Source organism: Gracilinanus agilis, chromosome 3 (assembly GCF_016433145.1).
Source record: "Gracilinanus agilis isolate LMUSP501 chromosome 3, AgileGrace, whole genome shotgun sequence".
Lineage (NCBI taxonomy): Eukaryota > Metazoa > Chordata > Mammalia > Didelphimorphia > Didelphidae > Gracilinanus > Gracilinanus agilis.
The window spans coordinates 162694788-162714928 of NC_058132.1; the positions used below are offsets into that span (position 1 = coordinate 162694788).

Consider the following 20141-nt stretch of genomic DNA (forward strand, 5'->3'; position numbering starts at 1 on the left):
CCTAAGCCTGGGGCTAGAATTGAGCAACCCGGATCTGCTCAAGTTCAGAGTGACATCAAAAGCTTACACCCAAGCCTGAGGCAAGTCTTTAAGCTATCAGCATCTCAAGAATTAGTTGAATTAGCAGTGGGAGGAGGCTCTCAGAGCTCCCTACTCTCAGACCATCATACCATCTTGGAAGAACTAAAACTGACAGAAACTCAGAAAATAAGCTAAGGGTGTAGCATCAAGAAAGGACTAAAGTTTAAGAGGGTACCCTAACCTCCCAGAAAACAGAGCGTACCTATAAAAAGATAGAAAAATGAGCAAACAACAAAAAAAGCACCTAACTTAAAAGAATTTTTATAGAGACAAAGAGCAAGGTACATAATGATTTAAATGATTGTTATGATTATTGATTTCTTTCCACCTAAATTATACCTTCAAGATTTTTTCTTATATTCAGTCAAAATCTAACTCCCTATAACTTATATCCATCAACTTTTTTTGTACTTTAGAGCTACATTGAATAAGTCACCTCACTCTTCAAACATTTGCACAGTGATTATATTACCATCATCTTCCCCTTTTCAGTCTAAGTAGTTCTCTTTTTTTTTTTTAATGTTTGCTCATATGACATGTTTTCACAACCTTTTAACATCCTGGTCACTTTTCCTCAAGCATACATTGTACGTGTCCTTCAATGTCCCTCTAAAAATGTGGCACTTGGAAATGAATACAATATGCCAGATGTGGTCAGGCCAACAAAATGTGATGATCACCTTTCCTTGTCTATCTATTAGTGAAGTCTAACATAAAATTAGCTTTTTGACAGCTATATAATATGACTGGTTCACATTCCACTAATGCACCTGGTCAGCTTTTCCATTCAATTTATCAAACATTTATCAGGCATCCACTGTATACAAAAATTCCTCCCCCTTCCTGTAACTATGCCATTGATTGTTCATATCCAGGTTCAGGATCGTACATTGTTCCTCTTAAATTTCATTGTCTTGGTTTTAGTTCATTGTTCTGTGCTGCTGAAAGCTTTAAAAATCCTCATTATGTGATATATATATATATATATATAACAATCCTTTCAAGTTTGTTTCATCTACAACTTTTATAAGTATCTTTCCCATCTATTTTTTCAGCTAAGCTGTTGATATAATATCAAATAGAACAAGACTAAGGACAGAAAACTATGGCATATCACTAGAGGCTTCTTTCTGCAGGGTGATATTGATCCAACAATCTTTAGGCATAGTAAGTTGATTAACATTTACCAACTGTGTGATTCTGGACAGAGCACTTAACCCTGCTTGCCTCAGTTTCCTCATCTGTAAAATGAACTAGAGAAGGAAATGGCAAACCATTCCATTATCTCTGCGAAAACCCCTAAATGGGATCACAAAGAGTTGGACATAATTGAAATAAATGAACGATAGAAGTTGATCAACATTTGAACAATCAAATGTTGATCAAGCTATAAGCAAAACAATCTGTTTTATTATACATATTAATTATTAAAATTCCTACCTCTGTGCCAAAGCCTCTCCCAATTTCCTAAGGCCTTATAGTTCCCTCTACTTACTGGGTTCTCCCACAGCCCTCTTGGATGAAATGGTAAATAGGGAGCTCTTTCCTTTAATTTGACAAACATTTATTTCACCAACCGTGTGCAGGAGCAGTTTTTCTAACTGCTGAGAATATAAAGGGGAAAAAAATCCCTGCCCTTGGGAAGACAATATACATCCCACAAGGAGCATACAGGCACACATCTGTTGTACATGCACTGAGAAGTATAGAATAAGGTGTGGAGAGGGCAGCTGGATAGCTCAGTGGATTGAGAGCCAGGCCTAGAGACGGGAGGTCCTAGGTTCAAATATGGCCTCAGACACTTCCCAGCTGTGTGACCCTGGGCAAGTCACTTGACCCCCATTGCCTACCCTTACCACTCTTCTGCCTTGGAACCAATACACAGTACTGACTCTAAGACAGAAGGTAAGGGTTTATAAAAAAAATTTTTTTTTTTAAAAAGAATAAGGAGTGGAAGAGATAAGGGAGTCTTTATGGAGGAGGTAAGCCTTAAAGAAATAAAGGAATTCTGAAAAGAAGAGATGAGGAAGGCATACAGGGGAATGATTCACTGCCAATGCATAGATAGAAGACGGCATGTTTGAGCTCAGCAAAAGCCAGTTTTGCTAGACCAAGTGCTGATTAAACAGGAGAATACTCTGAAATAGTATCCAGGCAGGGCGAGAGTAGGTTATGGAGGGGTTTATTTAAATACTAGGCTGAGTTGTTTGTATTTTATCCTTGAAGTAATAGGGAGCCACTGATGTTTTTTGAGCAGGAAAGTGATGTGGTCAGACATGCCTTTAGGAAGATTATTTTGGCATTTGAGTGAAGCACAGACTAAAGAGGATAAAGATTAAAGAAAGAGGGACCGATTAGGAGACTATGACCATAGTCCAGGTGACACAGACTTGGTCTAGGACTTGAGCATGCTACAGATGCAAGAGGTATGGTGGTACAACTGAGGGGGCATCAAGAAGAGAGTGATGGGTCAAAGACAATTCAAGATTGCAAATCTAGTTGACTAGAAGAAGGGTGGTTCCCACAACAGAAATAGGGAAGTTGGGAGGAGAGGCAGGATTAAAAGACAAGAGAATGAGTTCTGCTTGGGACATAGTTAATTGGCTGTTCTGGGGGAACATCTCTCTCTCAAGGAGGCTGTTGTGATTCTGATTCAGGGGAGAGATTAGGGCTGGATAAGTGCATCTGAGTCATCTAGCAATAATTCATGGGAATGGATAAATTCATCAAGGGGCAAAATGTAGAGAAAGGGAAAAAAGTATGGAATCTTCGGGAACACGGAAGCAAGGAGATGGACAAGGATCCAGCAAAGGAAACTGAGGAGGCACCAGCCAAGTAGGAGAAGAATCAAGAATATGCAGCATTATTGCAGCAACCATGAGAAGTGGGAGTACCTTCCCTGTCATAAGCTGCAGATGATCAAGGAGGATTAGTAAGAGAAAAGGTCAAAGCATTTAGCAGTCAGATCACTGGCAACGTTCATCCCCAGAATCTGAAAGCACAAGTCATGCCAAATCCCCTGTGACTAAGAGCGCAGAGAGAAAGACAAACCACCTGAGAAACTCCAGACTCTGCCAACTCCATCTACTGCCCAGGTCCTTCACACCCATGGAAGAAGAAAGCTAACATCTTGTAGCTCTTTATGATCCTGGCAAAGGGCTTTACACCCATCACTTGGTTTGCTCTAACTGGAGGAGAACTCTAACAGGTATTGGTGCTCCCATTTTACTGAAGAAGTGGAGTGGTCTCTTCAGCCAGTACATAGTAGTCTCTGAAGCAGTCTCTCCTAACTCCAAGGCCAGCAGAGATTTTCCTCTGTGCCCCAGGGCCTTAAGGAGAAGGAAGCTCCTGAACAAGATGAGGAGGGAGCCCATCCCGAACCAGACAGGTTGGCAAAATTCCCCGGCCTCACCAAAGGGCTGCCCTCCAAGCAGGGAGAAGCAATGCTGCCTACTACCCTTTTCCTGGGCCACTAGTCATTCCAAGGGATCATCAGCCTGGATGCCACAACCAGGGAGGTGCAGAGGCATTCACCAAGGCAGAGTGCAGAGCTAGCAACGGATAAGACTGTGAGATAGGAAGGAGGGGCAATGTCCAGGGTAAAGACAAACCAAACAGAGTATGTGCTGGGGGTGCTGACTCAGATCCCCAGCCTGCTTGGCCCAGTCTGGGGTGGCCTTGTGTCCTGTGTAAGAGACACCCTGCTTCCTATTCCCTGCCTCCAGAAGAAACAAACTGCCTGGCATTGTGACAGAGAAGGGATGTCCTTAGCCTTCTTCCCCTGGAGCTCTTAGTTCGACTCTCTGGTCCTTCTCTCCTGGGCCACCCTGACCTCCAGGATCAGAGTTAGCGTTGTGCAGGTCCCACCGACCTTCAACCCCAGGTACTTAGCCCTGTGCCCAGGATTGGCCTTTCCTGACCTCCCATTCCTTCCACCATACCCTCTCTTTCAAGTGTCCTCAGGGAGCCAAAGATACAACTCCTCATCCTGCCATTCCCTGGGTAGAACACCAAACAGGTTAGGCTACCCTCAGCACTGCAGGGCTAACCGTAGGGAATTGTCTCAGGGTATGTCTTGCCCAATGCTACAGTGGGATGAGCACTTTGAAGCCTTTCTGTGCCTCCTGCAGAAAGATTTGATTCTGCATACCTGGCGGAAAGACATGGTCCTGCAGCTCCAATGGAGTCTCTGAGCCTCTGAACTAAGGAAATGAGATAAAGCCCTGTCCCTGCTTCGGCCAATCAATTAGCATCTATCCCGCACCTACTCTCAGGACAGACACTCTGCCAAGTCCTTCTTCAGCCTCCCTCTCTTAGCCTCTCCTGGGGGAGCATCTCACCCAGGGCTGGAAGCTCCCACCACATCCAGCCCAGAAAGGGGCTTCTTGGGGAAGGAACCTTAGCCTAGCCCAGAAGACCAGAACACTTTCTGCATCGTGGCCTGGGGCCCACAGTTTTTGTGGAGAAAGGCTAGGAACAAAGTTACAGTTGGCTCACTAGCATCGCTGGGTATCTATGCAGGCTGTTGACAGTCAGTTCCAAGGGATCACGCCAAGAATAAGGTGTTTGTGGGAATCCAGGAAGGAAGGCTCCCCTGACACCCCAATTTCAAACAGCTCATCTCCACTCTGAAATCTACAGGAGAAGACCACCAGCTACCAAACAGGCTCTTTGATACCAAGAAACTTAGTTCTACCCTGGCCTCTTTCCAATGACCAAAATCTAAAGTCTAGTTTGTCCCAGGCAAATAGTTTTCCCAATTCACTCAGTCACATAATGGATTTTGGGGCAGGTAGTTGGTGCAGTGGATAGAGTGTCGGGCCTGGAGTTGAGAAGATCTGGGTTCAAATTTGGCCTCAGATACTGCTTAGCAGGGTGACACTGGGCAAGTCACTTAAACTAGTTTTAACTATTGCTTACCCTTTACCACCCTTCTGCCTTGGAATTGAAACTTGTATCAATTCTAAGACAGAAGGAAGGATTTTTTGATAGATGAATAAATAAACAAACAAATAAGTAAATAGATAGATAAATAGATAAATAAACAAATAAATAAATAAATAAATAAATGATGCTTATAAAGTTTTTTTAAGTTTATAAATTACACCATATTCCCTGGCTTGATCCTCACAGCCAACTTATAATTTTATAACATGGGTGCCAATATCATGGAGGTGTCTTGGAATACTGGGCAGAGAACTGGACTTGGCATCAGGAAGATCAGGGCTCAAATCCTACCTCAGACACTAGTTGAATGACCTTGACAAGTCATTAACCTTAGTTTGTCCATCTATAAAATTACTAAATTGGACTCAATGGGCTCTAAGGTCCCTCAGGCTCTAAACATATGATCCCATGATCATTATTCCCATTTTTCAGGAGAACCTTGGAGAATTTAAGTGGCTTGCTCACTTAATAGAGCTGTTAAGTAGCAGTAGCAGGATTTGAAGCCAGGCCACTTGACTCCAGCTACTTTGTTCTAAGGAATCTGCAGCTCTCTAGCAGGAACTGTGGGAGGACACGTGGCACCAAAGCCACATAGTCGCAGTCCTGAGTGTGGTTAGCCAGGACTGTCGCAAGGTAAAGTCCTCATTGTTCAACCTGTTAAGCCCACCTGTTCACTTGTTGTGAGGGTAAAGTGGCAGCTCTCTGACTTTGGAGGGACCAGCAGAAGAGGAATGAGGCCAGCTGAGGAGGAAAGCAGAATGCCCAGGTTTCCTAAGAACCCTTTCCCTTGGGCGACTAGCTTCATTTCCAGAGGAAGGGAGTGGGTGGGTAAATGTATCTTATCTATAAACCTCATTTAACTTTTTTTTTCACTAGGCATTTCTATATACTTCTTGGAGTCAAAGAGAGCCCAATAAATAGTCAGGAGATGAAACTGTGGGAGCTGTGAGCAGCAGGAGGAGGATGTCCTTCTTTCTGCTCAGGGTCCACACTCACCTCCAGATCCTGGCCAGGCATGAAGGCTGAAACCCAACATGGTCAGGGAAAGGTGGCTAACACAAGTCTTCCCCTGACCCTGAGGATTCACATCCCTCGTACCCTCCCCAAGCCTGGAAGCCCACATCCCCTGCATCGGCACGCATTCAGAATGCACCCACAAAATACAACCCCTGGCAGATTCACACACACATGCCCCAGAATACGCCCCTGCATCCATACACGCACACTGACCTCCAAACCCAAACAACCCTGCATGAATGCAACCATCCAAACTCTCAGCTATGGACGTCAGGATGCTCACAGGCTTTACTTTGCCTCTTTCCTCTAGCCCATCACCCACCCAAGGACTTACTGTATCGGGAGGCAACTGGGCCCCCTCTGGAAGGGAATTCCCTTCCCCCATCTCTCTATTGGGGTATCCTAGTTTCTGTGGCTGAGGCTCCCTCCTGCCTGGCTGTCCTCTACCAAAGCCAGAGTTTGTTTGTCAAGTTGCTGGTCCCAGCAGCAATTAGCAGGGGAGCCAGGCACAGCAGAAGGCAGCGCACCTGAGTGCCTGGGGACCTCGTCATCCTCCCCAAGTTGGCTTAGAAGGAAGGAAGGCTCCGTGCTCTGGTTATAAGGCCCAAAAGAAGGGACGCTATCCCCAAGGCCAGCTTCCAAGAAGCGGCCAAGCCTGCAGTTGCTCTAGGTGTATGAGCTAAGCTCTGGGAACTGAAGAAGAGAGGGCATGTGTTGTGCCTGGATCTAAAAGGGCTCCAGTTTGGAGTTCCTGCCCATTTTGCTGACCTCCATCCACTCTTCTCCCTGAGATGTTCCCAGGAATGCAAAAGAAGGCTTAGGCTGCTGGCCCGGAGGAGAAGCTGAGGATCCAAGGGCTCCTAGAGAGGTAGAAGCAATCATTAGGGGAAGTGGGGAGATCACACACACACACATACACACACACACACACACACACACACACACACACACACACACACACACTGCCAGCTATACACAATTATACTTATCCCACTCCCTCCTATGCACATACCCCTGGAAATTCCCCAGATTTCCTCGGTGCCCGCACAGACCTTAACCACTCTGTCCTTCCCTGCCTCTGCTCTCCTTCAGCCAGTAGGTAACGGCTCCAGGACAGGGGTCTAGGAGAAATGGTATCCTATGAACCGCCCAGGCAAGGTTCGTGGGCTGCCGGAATCCTAGGACTGGAGCTCTGCAGAGAGGCTAGATACCAGAGAACAGGTTTGGGACACACCCCACTCCCCTTCCCCACCCCACTAAGTCAACCAGCTCAACCTCCTGCTCTGATGACTCCAGGGGAAAAAGCCCCAGGTCCAAATGGGGACAGTGCCAAAGATGAAGCAGGACACCTCCGGGCTCAGGTCTGCCCCAGTGGCAGCCACAATCCCTGCCCCTTCCAAACAATAAATGCCACAGACTGCAGGCAAACATTCAGAGCCTGTTCCCTTCATTTACCTAACAGCCACCTAAATCTACTTCTTTTTTTTTTTTTAAACCCTTACTTTCTGTCTTAGAATCAATACTGTGTATTGGCTCCAAGGCAGAAGAGTGGTAAGGGCTAGGCAATGGGGAGCAAGTGATTTGCTCAGGGTCACACAGCTGGGAAGTGTCTGAGGCCAGATTTGAACCTAGGACCTTCCTTCTCTAGGCCTGGCTCTCAATCCACTGAGCTACCTAGCTGCCCCCACCTAAATCAACTTCTAAAAGGGTTAGAGACAAGACTCTGGGTCCTATTTTAAAACTAAAAGAATGTAAAATAGTGGAGAGGCACTGGATTTGGAGTCAGAAAAAAAAAAACAAATTTAAATCACAGCTCAGCCACTTACTTCCCTGGTGATCTGGAACAACTCGCTTAACAGTCCTGGGCCTCAGTTTCCTCACTTGTAAAATGAGATGGTTCGATTAAATGATTTCCAAGGTTCCTTCCAGCTCTCAGTCTCTGATCTATGCCCCACAAAAGGAAGACACTCAGAGAAGTCAAGAGTTCAAGTTCCCAGAAGGGAAGAACTAGGTTTCCTGACAACCATCCCAGGACTGTTTCTTCCTGGCCTGCATTTAACTTCTGAGCCCCTTCACACCCATAAAAGCAACAGTTTGGGGCTGGGGCAGGAGGACTAGAAACCCCAGGGACTAAAATTCTCTCTCTGAGAGGAACGAACCAATCTAGGTCTCCTTCTCACTGGTCAGTCAGGTCCAGCTGTTCAGGACATATCCTTTTCCTTTCCATCCATCTCCCATTTAGAGAGTTGCTATGACAGTGCTGGGGTAAGAAGAAAAGCTTCGCTAGACTTGGAGTTTAGGGGATAGGATCCCAAAGGAAAAGTGAAGCAGGGTGACAGGTTCTTCAACCATCAAGGAGTAGAACTGAGAAAAGGGAGAAGACCTAATAACCTACCTAAGGGCAGGGGCTCCAGCATGACTAAGCTAGAGCTGACTAGTACTGCCAGGACCAAAGAAAGGGCTCAGAACCACAGAGAAGTTAAGTGCATCAAGGATGGAGCCTAGCATCAGGGCACTTCCTGAATCCAGCCACCTGTGTGAAGTCACTGCTTTCTGAGTGAGCCTCATGCTTCTCACCTGCCAAATGAGGAGCTGGACTGTGCTAAGGCTCCTTTCCAACTCAATTTTATCCTAGAACTTCTGATAACAAAGGAATCCAGGAGTGGAAACTGGGGATGAGTGAAAAGAAAAAGAAGGGAAAAGTCTCAGGATTTCTTCCTTTAGCCCAGAGAAGGCCAGATTTCTTCTTATTCTTTTTTTTTTTTTTTTTTTTTTGGTCCTATGTTTAAAGTTGGCCAGAGAACAGGGCTGGGTCTGACCCCAAAGACATCTGTCTGCCATGCCCCTTCTTCATGCCTGCCCAGAGACAAGAAAGTCTAATAGGCAGGAAGCTAAAATACAAGCAACACAAACCCAAGGGACCCAGAAAAGCCACCCAACCAACCAGAGCAGGAAGTGGGGTTGTTAGAGGCAAATTGAGGGCCAGTTTTCTCTCTTGCTCACTCCTTATGTTTCCACTGCTCTTCCTCATTAGTTTTATTCGTGGCTGTTTCTTCCCATTTCCCAATCTGCCTTCCCTATTCAGATCCTTCTCTCTGTGCTCTCCTTGTCCCTGATTTCCCCCATCTTGGTGTCTCTCTGTCCCCATCCCCGCCTCTCCCACACCCCACCCCTTTCTCCCTCCAGTTATGTAAAAAGCCTGGGAACACACAGAAGGATCTTTGTTGTCAAACCAAATCCATACAGAGCCAGAATCAGCTAGTGCAGCTGTTTCCCCTTGGCACAGCTGAGGGGTCTTGTCAAGGAGACACCCATGGAGGGCAAGGGGCATTGACCCAACCCATCCTTCACCCAAAACTTAGACTCAAGTGAAAAACCCAGAGCGAGTTGCTGGTTGGAGGCCTGGAATACATTTGACCCCAAACCTGGATTTACGTGGCTACAACAACACATATATGGCCACAGAGCACAACCCAGAATGATGGGTGGGTACATACAAGACTAGAGACACACGGTTAGTAACCATAAAAATGGCGACACGGCCTGGACAAGAGGCATTCACCCTAAGGGAGTATGACCTGCTCCCTCTGGTCCAATGGTCTCCCCACAATGAGAAATAGCCAAATGAATGGGTAACACCTACCATCACCAAGGAGATAAAATGATGGACAAAAGGTTAAAAACTGTATATCTTTTCCTATTTCTGGAAACAATTGTTGTTAAAAATAAGTTTATCTACTAGAAACAGCTGAAGTGGCTAATATCTTGAGCTGTTGCAACTTCTTAGCTTGGACACCTCATATGAGCCCACTAAATGATGCAATTTTAGGGACACCGAACCCTTCATATGCTAAAGATCTAGAACAAATTAGTTCTCTGATGATTGTGGATCAAGTTGGAAGAGGAAGGGAAAAAAGAAATAGAATGAGAAAGGAGAGGGAGAGAAGTATTTTTTATCTCTGTGGATGCTGGGGGATGGAAAAGTCTGTAAGAGGTACTAGGAATCTATTACCAAAAGAATCTATCTGGAGAGAGGGAAGCACACAGCCCAAGATGGGTTCTCTCTCCCCTCATACATGCGTACACCTAAGGCCCACCTACCATCTAGAAGACTTAGCTTTTGGAGCAGGGCCCCAAATAGATGAGACAAGGATCATCCATGAAACTGGGTGTTTGGCCTAGTGCTAGCCTAGACTCACCTCTCCACCTTACTACTGTTCACACAATGTTCCTACCAAACTGGATCTGGATTATTAGCAATCCTTTGAACTTAAACTCACCTCTGTGTATACCTGGTGCACATTCCTTTCTTATCTCTGCCTTTAAGAATCTTACTTCAAGGCTCGGCTCAGGAACCACCTCCAGTGAAGTCTCCATTGATTGTCCCACCAAAATATCTTTGATACTTTTACTATCTTCAACTGTGTTATTTGTCTATTCCCTGCCCTTCCCATCCCCCATGCCCTCTCCCAACACCCCCCCCACCCCCGAAAAGCTAAGCTCCCTGAGGGGTGGAGACTAGGTCAGTTTTTTAAATCTTTGCCTAGCCCAAGAGAAGTGAAAGGAAAAGAAATAGCATTTATGTAGCATGTCTGCTCCATGCCAAACCCTTTAAAAAATTATCGCATTTAATCCTTGTAACATCCCTTTGAAGTATATGGCATTATTAACCCCATTTTACAGTTGAGGAAAGTGAGGCAAGCAGAGGTTAAGTGATTTATCTAAGACCACAAAACCAGGAGTGACTTGTATGTTGGAAGGAAGGCACTCTATAAATATTACTGAATTAAGTTGAGTTGAACAGGGGACAATAAGGGAGCTGTCTTTCTTTTTTTGTAGATAAGAATCATAGGATACCAAGGTAGAATAGGTAATAACCTAACACAACACCTAGTCATCTTATAGAAGAAGAAAATGAAGTCCAGAGCAGTTAAGTGATTTCCCTAAGGTCACACTGGTCATTAACAGCGGAGTCTTTGAGGTTCAAACCCTGGTCTTCTACCTTCAAACCTAGTGCTCTTTCTACTGTGCCAACCTGCCAAGCATTGTTCTTTCTCAGTTAAATCCACATAGAGCACATCCACAGAAGGATGACAAGGAAATCTGGACACATGGAAAATAGGGTCATGCAGAAGATAAAAATTTAGGGATGACATGATAGCTACCTTCAAGTGTATGAAGAGCTGCCAGGACTTTGCCACCAACCCCTCAGGAAGAATACTCACAACCAAAACTCAGGCAGGAGCATCTAGATCTCAGCTGAGTCTCCTCTGACCCAAGATAGACAGACCTGCAAGGGGGCATCCCCATAGCAGAACTGCCATCACCCCAACACTGACTGGGGTACGGGCCACCACTACCCCAAAGCTAGAGTGGCTAGGTGACAAAGGGAAGAGAATGTTAAACTTGGCAGTCAGGGAGACCAAAATTCAAACCTTGTCTCAGACACTGGCACTAACAGTCCCTTATTATTTGTTTAACCTGGGTTTAACCTCCTTGGGTCTACTTCCTCATTTATAAAATGAGAGGATTGATCTCGATTGTCTCTAAGATCCCTCCCAACTCAGTCATTCTATCTTCAAAGGAGACCTGCTTGGTAACTTCTTCCGCCCTTACCATCAAATCTCTGACCAGGACAGAGACAAGACAGAACAGAGGCAGGAGAACACAGAGGCAGAACATCATAATCTACCCAGACTCCAAATAAGCCAGGACCTTTCATCCAGATACTGTCCTTCCAAAGCTTTTCAAAATGCTTTCAAATTCTTACTATTAGAAGGTTGTATAACACTGTATAGTAAGAGCCCTGAACCATTAACCCACGTATGTTCTCTGGCCAATGACCTCACCTCTCTAGGACCTAATTTATTCATCCGGAGTAGCAGGATAGTTAATGAAGCCCAGAGATCTATAGGATAGGGATGTTAGAGCTAAAAAGAGCCTCTGGGACCATCTGATCCTCACTGAGCCCTTGGAGAGATTTGCCTTGAATGACACAGCTAGTTAGTGGAAGGACTGCATTAAAATTCAGATCTCTAGAAACTCTACCCATTAGGGGTCAAGATTCAGACTACCTCGTCCTCTTTCCTGGGTTCTAAGAGTCCACTCCACTCGCTCTTCAAGAATGGCAACAATTTGGAGAGAGAGGAAGAAAGGCATTCCAGGCAGAGCATGCCAGGGATGGTAAGCAGAAAGTTAACAACTAAGCCTGACCAAAGCACAAGAGTGTGTATGGAATAGTGGTGAGAATGAGGCTGGAGATGAAAGTTACTGGTCCTGAATATCAGGCTGAGAAGAAGTGACTGGGAAACAGGATTCTAACCAATCCAGATACAGGGAGATGGGCACAGACCATCTTCAGACCCCCCAGGCATGAATTACAGCCTCTGAAAAGAGCCTGAAGTTGTTGGGAAAGGGTACTCAGCCACAGCCACCCCAGCAAAGCAAGGGTTTCAAAACACAGACCACCCCCACCCCCTAACTCCCAGGACATTCAAAGAGAGTCTCCATTTATACCCAAGCTTTCCAGCACCAAGTCCCTGACATACAGTCGGATGTCTATTAGCCACAGCTCAGGGGCAGGACAGGCAGGGGGGAAATCCACCTTGGCTCTCTCCATCCCATAGGAACAACTACTGAGCCACAGGACATGACTCCCTGATCCAGGTCCAGCTGACACCTAAGCACAAGCCTAGAAGAGTCAGACCCAGGATTCTCCTCCTTGTCTGTATATGCTCCTAACCAAAGTTTTCTTTGCCTAGGCTGGAATTGCTAAGTCTAATTTGCCAAGGTTTGCATTGACTTATCTGGGTATATGTATCTTTCCAGGAGAATGTAAACTCAAGAGCTATCCATTTCATAGGTAGAGGGAAAATCCCCGACCAGAGGCAGACTGGTAACTATTGGGCTACTTCCAGTCTTAGAAAGATGTTTGGACACTAAGAACTTCAGTGATGCCTTGCCAGGTTAACATGACCAGGACGTGCCAAACGCTGATTTTGAACACAAGTCATCCGGGCTCAGAAGAAGGCTCTCAACTCGTGATGTCTCTCATCTTGCACAAGTAGACACCTCATAAATGCTTGTTTAATTAAATTTCACAGTGGGAATGGGGGTAATAGTGGAGGAGGAAGGTCATAAATTCATTCCTTTGGATGGCAGGACTGAAAGCAAGACATGATCTTCAAGGTCATCTAATCCAGTCCCTTCACCTGACAGAGGAGAAAACCAAGAGCCAAGTAGGGTGACATCACTCATCCAAGGTCAACGGACAGGAGGAGCCAGAATTTAAACCTTTATCCCCTGCCTCCTTACCCAGTACTCTTTCCACAACTCCACACTTGCCAGCAACCCCTGAGGAAGAATGCTCACAATCAAAACTCAGAGGGGAGGATTCGGATCTTAGCTGGGTTCCCTCTGACCCAAAACAGGCAGGCTTAAAAGGGAGCATCCCTGAAATGGAGCTGCCATCACCCCAGTGCTGGACACTGCTACCCTAAGGCTGGGGCAGTGAGGTGATATAAGGGAGAACTTGGCAGTCAAGGAGACCTGAATTCAAACCTTGTCTCAGATACTTTCAAGCTGTGTAATCCTGGGCAAGTCACTTATCCCCTTAGCTTCAGTTTTTTCATTTGTAAAATGAGAATATCCCTACCTATCCCACAGAGTTACTATGAGATTCAAATGAGATATAAATGTAAAGCACTTTGCATACCCTGAAGTGCCAAATAAGTGTTAGTTATTACTACTTCAGTCTCAAATCTGATATTTCCAGATGGAGACAACTCAAACCTGGGCAACCATCTCCCCCAACTCCTCTTTCCATTATGTCTCTGATGGTTTTGAGGATCGGTCTATTCAGTGGTGTGGGAAGCCAGAGTCTGGAAACCCTGTTTCCAAAGGAAGAGTCAGAGTCGTTTGGCCAGATGGAAGCAATTATAGGAGGGCGGAAAAGGGAGAGGAGGAGGGGAACTGAGAGAAAGAGAGACAGTGGGGGGTGGGGGGTGAGAGAGAGGGAGGGAAGGGAGCCCTACACGATGGATAGAGGGGCTAACATTCCAACTGACTGAGCTCAGGTTATTGAGGCCTCCGGGAAGAGATGCAGGGGATGGAGGCTAAGAAGTATAAGACAACGCTGCTTTTGGTTTCCCGATCTGTAAAGTAAGAGTGATTGTGCTCTAAGGTCACTTCCAATGAAAATATTTATGAATTTACAATATGCCCTTGGCACAGACCCCGGCTGACTTTGGATACAGATGCTCCCAGGCACACAAAGCCACCCAGCCCTGGGGCCAGGACAGTGGGAAAGAGCCTCTGGAGGCAGATCCTATAATTTGTATCACACCACTCGCTAATGGGGGCTGCTACCCCATACTGCAAATGCCATCTCCTCTCCTCACCTTGACCAAAGGAGAGTGGATCCCACATTCTCCTTAGTCCCTGGACCCCTACCCACAAGGGTACCTGCCTTCCCAGACCTACCCCAACCCATCCTCTGTCTCCTAAGCATAACCCCAAAGCCCAGGGAGCCCAAGAGAGGACCAAAAGGCAGCAAGGAGAGGATCGTGGGGAAGGCGTCCAACTCAGCAAACTTCCCAAGTCCAGTTCCGGCATCTCTGCCCTGAGAATGCAAAGAGGCTTTGTCCTGTGAGTCTCGGTGGGAAAACTGAGGGAGAGGTTAGAAACCATGGCTCCTATCTAGCCAGCACTTCTCTCCCTGATGAACTGGAAATGAAATCTAGTAAAATCCAATTAAAACAAGTATCATGAAGTGCCTGCTCTGTGCTGGGCTAAAGCTGTGGTTGAGCAGACCTGGGCCTAGCTAATTAACGGACACCTCTCCTACCCCAGCTCTGCCCCTCTTGTGGAGGGGGAGGATATCACAATTTCATTCCTTTGGATGACATTTAAAGCAGAAAAGGGTTTGAAAGATCAACTCTTTAATCCGGTCTCTCATTTTACAAATGAGAAAACTTTGGAAGGAAAGTGACTTGCCCCAATCCCATAGGTACGAAGGAAGCTTTGCACAGGAACCCACCAGCTGGGCCGAGATCTGCTCAGGCTCCCGACACCTACAAACTAGCCTAAGTTGAAGGCAATCCTACAGAAACAAAGAGAAAAGCCTGGGAAGAAAGAGGTCCTGAAAAATCACCAAGGCAACATTTAAACCAAAGCCTAAACACTCCTGCAAGCAATACAGTTCCTACAGCAGACACCCCACCGTCCCACATCCTCAAGACGTGTTTGGGTGCACCCCCAAACAACCTGGAGATGGCCACTTCTCTCTCCAACAGTGGTGGCAAACTCCAATAAAAACAGATCCCTGATGGTCACATAGTCACTTAGAGAACCACAAAATGATATTATATATGTTGTGTTTTTATTTATTTTGTTAAACATTTACCAATTACATTTTACTCCAGTCAAGAATAAGCAGCCAGTCTCAAGTTTGACATCTCTGGTCTCCAAGTCCAAACAAAGAGGGTTCTGTTTCACTCCAACTATCCCTTCAACCTCTCCCTCCTCCCACTCTCAATTACTAATGTGTCCATTAGTAGAAGGGAGGGAAGGGAGGAGCATTTATTAAGTGCCAGGCACTGTGCTAAGTACTACAATTATTGTCTCACTGATTCTACACCACTTTACAGTTGAGGAAACTGAGGCAGACTGAGGTTAAGTGTCTAGTCCAGGGCCACACAGTTAATGGGGGTCAGCTAAATTTGAATTCAGTATTTCAGTCTCCAAACCCACTGTTCTACCCACTGAGTCATCTAGCAGCAAGAGAATAAAACAAAGGACTCTGGAGGTCCAGCATGCTCTTCAAGGTCAGGTTTTGTCATTGGATGTCACTGACTGTTCAGTCTTTGATGATAGCAGGTGGGGGAGTGGTGTGTGTTGGCATGGGACGTATCTGAGAAGGACTATTAGCAAAGTAAATAAAAAATTATCTAAGACCCAACACTCGAACACATCCTCAGCATCTTCTTTGGAGAAACCGTAGGCACCAAACCAGGACAATGAGGATGGAAAGGAGAGGGCACTGTGATTGCAAAAAACCTAGTTTTTTGTACTTACACGGTGTCATTCATTGTTTAGTGGTGGCCTGACTCTTCATAACCCCATTTGGGTTTTCTCAGCAAAGATCCTGGAGTCAGTTATGCCCCACCTCTCTGCACTACATCTGCCATTTCCTTCTCCAGTTCATTTGACAGACGAGGAACCCAACAGGGTGAAGTGACTTTCCCAGGACCACACAACTAGTGTCTAAGGCTAGATTTGAACTGAGGAAGATAAGTCTTCCTGCCTCAAGGCCAGGTGCTCCATCCACTGTGCCACCTACCTGGAATAGGGCCTAAAGCTCTGAACCCAGAGCTGGGGGAGAGTGGGGACAGAGGAATTGTTGAAACTCCACTTGGGACAAGGATTCTAGACAATGCTCTTTTCTTTAAAATGGGGAGGAGGGGTGAAATACACAAAACTTTCCAGTCCCAGTTTAATAGTGGTGGGAAGAGAGCTAGAGACAGCCAAAGCCCAGAGCACTGTCTTCAGCCCATCAGACACTGCAGCAATGCCCCAGCAAAGTCAACTCCATGGAGTGAGGACTCTGGGAAATTTTCCCTGGCCATCTTTCAGGAATCAAAGGATAGACCTGCTCCTCCTCCTCAATCCCTTGGGATGGGTCCATTGTAAAGTTCAAACAAGATAACGAACATAAAAGTACTTTAAAAGATAAAGTAACATACAATATAAATTATCAGTGGTACAATTCTCTAGATTGAACCAGACTCCCATCCACCCAGGCCTGGAACCAGAGGCTCTGAAATCACCCTGTCTTCAGGCTAGGACTCTGGCATTACTCTCCTATAGAGCAAAGGGGCTCTGTGACTTTGGGCAGACTAATTAGAGAATCATAAAACCTCAAGAGCTGGAAGGAATCTCAGGGATCAATCTATTCTGGTCCCTCCATTTTATAAAGGAGGAAACTGCCCTAGAAAAGTAACTTTCCCCGGGGTCACAGAGCTAAGTTAAGCCTACTCTCCCACTTCACTTTCTTTGAAGAAACTTAAAATTACTTCATAAAAATAAATAAACAAATAACTAAATAAATAAATGAGGTTTGGACTGGATAATCTGTATCTAGGGTCCTGTCCCTCAGAGGGCCAGGGAACCTAAGCTGCAGGAGTCCCACTCAAAGCAGGCTTGAAGGATGGAAGAGATTGGAACCCCAGCACTGCCCTGCCCTGCCCAACCAGGTCCATCACAACTTGCTAATGAAACAGAAAAAGCAGAGACAGTCAGGTTTCCAAAGGAGGGGGAAATGACTAGGCAGCAGAACAACCACAGAAAACGGAATTGGAGAGAAAAAAAGTGACACCAAAGGGGCCAGGGCACAAGAAACTTCACCTACTTTTTCTTTTTTTATTTTTTTTTAAACCCTTACCTTATGTCTTGGAGTCAATACCATATATTGGCTCCAAGGGAGAAGAGTGGTAAGGGTAGGCAATGGGGGTTAAGTGAGTTGCCCAGGGTCACACAGCTGGGAGTGTCTAAGGTCAAATTTGAACCCAGGATCTCCCTTCTTCTAGGCCTGGCTCTCAATCCACTGAGCTACCCAGCTGCCCCCTTTCACCTACTTTTTCTAAACTGCTCTTTCTGAAAAGATCCTCAGCTGAGAGAAAGGAGATTCAGAGGCAGACAGGATTTTAAGATAGAAGAGAATTTGGACAGAACCTAACCTAACTCTACCCCTCCATTTCACAGACAAAGAAGTTGAGGCCAAAGAGGAGTGGGAAAAAAAAACAAATGTTAAAAAAAAAAGCACTTTTCGGACTTCCAGGGTTGTATACAAGTCAGCTTCAGTATTGTCCTTGCCCAAGGTCACACAAGGAAGGAAGAAGGGCTAACAAGATGAGGGGAGGGAAGTGGAAGGTCAACCCCCAGGTCCATCCAGAGTCTGTAAAGAGTCTTGAGGAGTCCATTGGGTGACCAAGCTGGGACCAGAAGGAGATTAAGATACTGGCTGGGTCGCTGCAGGATAAGCAGAGAAGAAAAGAGGAAGAGTAATCTAGAAGCATTCCCAGCCTTGAGTTTCCTAGGGGACAGGCTGGCAGATTTGGAGTCAGAAAAGGCCTGAATCTGAACCCTACTTCAAGCGCTTACTAATGGTGCCTACATCTCACAGGGTTGTGGGGATCAAATGAGGTCACAAAGATAAAGGGCTTTGCAAACCTTAAAGCACTATTTAGATGCTAGCCATTCTTATAATTCTTTGCACCTGTGATAAACACAGCAAGGGAGAGAAATACAGTTCTACCCAGAAAAATGGGTCTAAAAGTCCTAGATTAGGTCTGGAACAAGGGGTAGGTCTAATGCAGGGGGTAGGTCATCATTGTGTTTCTGAAAAGTGAGGCCCTCCTTTGGTGCAAGAGAGAGGGGAGAGGAAAAGAATACCGAGCAGGCTCCAAAGGCTTCTCAGTCACCAACCTGGCACACCTTTCAACCCTGAGATGATTAAATATCTATTCTAACCCAATCTTTAAACTGAAGCATCCCTCTGCTTGTTCTCACTTTTCTTGCCAAGGACCTATTACTTTCCTCTTCCATGCCACACACTCTACTACCAACTCTCAATCTGTGGGTTGAAACAACTCGGAACACCTGGATCCCCTCTCCCTTCTCATCACAGGTCCAGGGTGGCTTGAAAGGACATCAGGTGTCTCAAGGCCTCCCTTCACCCTGGACTGTGAAGGCTGTGGACTGGACTGTGAAGGCCATGCCTGGAGCTAAGAATGGGTGCTTAGAAATAGAACTGAAGTTCTGCTTATCTGGGCTAGGCTTTGGCCTTGGGCATGAGGATCCTGCCCAGTAGGGCAGCCAGGATCATTCTAGGTATATTTGGGGGAAGCAGAACTTCGGGGTTTCTGCCCAACATAATAGCATGGGTGCCCTGGGCTCCAAGACCATGAAGGGGCAACAGCTGCTGCCAGGACTGAGGGTGTGGATGGCAATGTCACAGATGGATGTCACTGCTTAGGCAGAAGAAGAGAGCCTTCCTTGATCTGTCCCACACAGCTTCCTAGACCTACTGGAGAGATAGAACCCAGTTGGGGCTGCCAAGAAATGCTAGCTTGGAATCTTTACAGAGACAGTATGAGTCCTGAAGGTTGGAGTTCTGAGCCCAGACTTCAAAGTTCTATTGGGACCCAAACGCTGCTGTCTTAGGGAGGAGGAGGCATCGGATAGAAAGAAGACACTCAGCCTCCCGATTTCCCTTCCCCAAAGCCCTGCTAGTTCTGGCACTAATATGTGAGCCCGGAGAAGAGGTCACCAGGCGCCTGCAATCCCAGTCTATCCTAAGCCTCTGAAGGGCTCCCCAGAGCTTTGGCCATGGGTGGCCATGAGGTCTGGGCACGAGGATCACCATTCCTCTTCCCGCCTACTGGTCCAAAAACAGGTCAAATCCACGTCTTTGAGGGCACATGACAAAGCCATGAAGTGATGAGTGGGCAGGAGAGCCCAAAGTACAAAAGTGAAGGGGAAGCAGTGGGCAGACATGTTGGCAGCTCTGAGCTTGTCTGCCCGAGGGGATCCCTGTCTGCCTGCCGGGCGCTTAGCTCGCCCAATGCCAAAGGAGGTGGAGGGGTGGATAGGAAGCAGTTACCCGAGCAATGAAGCCACTGCTTGAACCCTGGGAGCCCGGGCGTTCAGACCGCGTGGGCACTGCAAACCTGATCCCGGGGCTCCGGGGGATGCCCTCCATCTGGACTAAAGAAACTTTGTGCAGCCGGGCGGCAGAGGCGGACCCTTCCCACGGGCAACTCTCTGCCAACCCCCGAGGATCCCAGATGTCGGGGGCCGGGCCGCGGCCGGGCGCTACCTCCTCACCACGCCGCCCCCCTCAGCTCGCCCGAGCCTCGGCTCCATGCCCCAGGCCACGGCCCCCTCCCCTGGAGCCTCTGAGGATCCCTCTCCGACCCCTCCCCTCTCCTCTTCGGCCGCGGTACTCACCCTCCGGGCGGGGCGGACCCGGCGGCCGGACAGGTCAGGGCGGGGGCGCCGCTCCGATCCGCTAGGTGCCGGGCGGCCGGGCGCGGAGG

General features: G+C 46.8%; 1 protein-coding gene across 1 annotated transcript in view; it reads right to left on the reverse strand.

Moving 5' to 3' along the window:
* Positions 1-20117, reverse strand: part of ST3GAL4 (ST3 beta-galactoside alpha-2,3-sialyltransferase 4) — a 44569-nt gene extending 24452 nt beyond the window's left edge. Inside the window, exon 1 of the mRNA XM_044668340.1 lies at positions 20053-20117. The gene's annotated coding sequence lies outside the window, so the exon portion shown is untranslated. The remainder of the gene's footprint in view (positions 1-20052) is intronic.
* Positions 20118-20141: the final 24 nt, after the last annotated feature.